Source organism: Pinus tabuliformis, chromosome 5_2 (genome assembly GCF_031772625.1).
Source record: "Pinus tabuliformis cultivar Carrire ecotype Pingquan chromosome 5_2, CPIR1, whole genome shotgun sequence".
NCBI classification, from domain to species: Eukaryota; Viridiplantae; Streptophyta; class Pinopsida; order Pinales; family Pinaceae; genus Pinus; species Pinus tabuliformis.
Genome location: NC_142306.1, coordinates 59,413,037 through 59,415,856, shown reverse-complemented (window position 1 = coordinate 59,415,856; position 2,820 = coordinate 59,413,037).

Sequence of the window (2,820 nt, the reverse complement as noted above, 5' to 3'; positions counted from 1 at the left end):
TTATGTATCTTCCATCCCATATGCATTGAAATTGCTAGAATAGATCTTATTGAAGAGTACCTTGCTACTGGAGGAAAGGTCTCCTCGTAATTAATTCCCTCCACTTCAGAGAACCCTTTGGCCAAAAATATAGCCTTGTGTTTCTCCAGACTCCAATTTTCTACTTGATTTACCTTGTAAATCCTTCTGGAACTCACCACTGACTTGTCTTCTGGTCTTGGGACCACTTCCCAAACATTTTTTCTGATAATGGAGTCATACTTCTCTACCATGGCACCAAAACATATTGGTTGTTGCACTTCTTCCTGGAATGAGGATGGCTCAATCTCTACACTCTTTCTCATTAGAGCCATGTAGCCAGTGTACCGATATGGTGACCTCCTCTACCTGCGCTATGATGTGGGTGCTCCCACATTCTCTTTAGCATGATGTATCAATCTTTCATCCTCTCTCGTGCGCTTCCTTCCATCTCTCTAAGTCTCTTCATGAGTGGGTACTTCCACTCTCTACTCCTCTACATGTAGCTACTCCACATTATCATGAGGTTCTTCGTTTGGAGCTAAAAGCTCCTCATCTACATGCAACTAAATCTCCCTCTGAAGAGAACATCTCATGGCCTTCTCTTCATCAAACTTCACATCTCTACGAACCATTGTCATCCTGTGAGATGGTAGGTACACCAGATAGTTGTGAGGTGTATCAGTGTAGCCCACAAATATGCCCAACTTAGTTATTGACTCTATCTTTTTCCTTTCATCCTTGGTAACATGACAGTAAACTGATGAATCAAAGATCCTGAAGTGTGCCACATCTGGTTTCTTACCTGAAAAAACTTCTTCTGGTGTAATCCCAAAAATCCGATGATGACTCGTATTCTACACATACAAAGTTGTGTTGCATGCTTCATCCCACAAGTGGAACAGTAAGCCTTGATCATGTAACATTTCCCGTGAAACTCCCACAATACTTCTATTCTTTATCCACCCCACTTTTCTATGGGTTATGGGGTGTTATTAACTCCCGTCGAATGTCTTCTAATGCACATAAGTTCTTGAATTCATTTGACACATATTCTTCACCATTATCACTCCTAAGAGCTTTAACTGACTTGCTAGTGCCTTTCTCAACAAGTTATTTAAATTCATAAAATTCAGAGAATGTCTGATCTTTCTTCTGCATAAAGAAAATACATTCCTTATGTGAGAAATCATCTACAAATGTTACATAATACTTGTTCTTGGTCATGGAAGCTGTCGAGAATGGTCCACACACATTAAGGGAACTCTTTCAAGGATCGCTTATGCTCAATTTCCTTTATCATGAAAGGTAGCTTTGGTGTACTTCCCCAATGTACACCCTTTGCATGTATCTCTCTGCTCTAGTGTACCCTTGGTAAGTCTTGTAGAAATTTTTTGCATGATCTTCAAAGGTCCATGGTGCAAATGACTCAATCTTCTATGCCACAAATCACCCATGTCTGGCCTCTGCAACTTCTCTACTTTTGTGCTCAAAGCAGCACAGTATTCTACATCCAATTTATAGAGGTTCTTCACCCGCACCCTGATTGCCTTCACTTGAACTGAGGCTATGTGATGAAGGAAATATTTTCCTTTGTTAAATATCACATTGTAGCCATGGTCCTCCAAGATGGAAACTGAAACCAAATTCTTCTTTAAACCCAGAACATACATGAAATCTTTTAATGTGAGAGGAGAACTAGACTCCCTCTAAAAAGTAACATTACCAATGTTGGTTTTCATATACCTTCCATCATCTCCCATTTCGATGTGTATCTGGAGGTCCTTCCCCTCAAAGTCAATGAAGAATTCTTTGTTGCAGGTCATATAGAATGAGGCTCCACTATCTAGATACGACACACTAACCATCACTGATGTCAGCATGCAAGCGATGAGGGTGAAATCCAACTCGAATTGTGAAGCAAGAGCTTCAGTTTTCACTCCTCCTGAGGGCTTCTTATTAGCCTTCTTGTGCGGAGACTTCATGGCATAGTGTCCCAACTCATGACAGCAAAAAAATTTAATCGTCAACAAGTCCTTCTTCTCGTCACCCTGACTGGAATCTAATTTGTAATGGGATGGATTTCCTTTCCCTTTCTTTACCTTTCCAGCTAAGGAATAGTTCTCCTCATCATCATGCTTGAATGAGGATCCATCTCTAGTGTTACATCAAATCTCTTCTTGCACCAAGTCAGACCACAAATGCTCCCACTCTAGTAGCTTCTCCCTCCCATTTACTGAGTCCTGGTAGTTGTGCTAGCTCTTGGGAAGGCCTAGAAGAGCTAGGCTAAGCAAATCATCTTAAGCAATTGTAACATTGACACTTCTAAACTCATCCCGAAAGTGGGTGAACTTGGTAAAGTACTTTGGTATTGTGTCACCCTTCTCCATCTTGATTTTTCTGAGCTTGTTCTTTAGTTTCAGGTTCATGTGGTCCTTGATGTTTTGAAATAGGTTTGTTAAGGTCTTCCATGTTGCATATGAAGTCTCCTTACTGTCGAGGTTCAAGATAATATGATATTGAACTCCTTCAAGGATAATCCTTCTCTCCTTTGCAACACCTTTTCTCCACTATGCTAGATCTTAAGCATATGTTGGCTTAGGAATATCTTTGTTTATGAATTCCTTAAGCCCATTGTCTTCCAAAACTACCTCCATCATGTCCATCCAAGCAATATAGTTTGAACTACCCTCAAGGGCATATTCAAGTCTCAGTCCATAGAACAACATCCTGCTGAATCTAAAGAATGATACTACAAATTTTATTTCACTTGCAAAAGACAAACTCATATTCTCCTCTTCT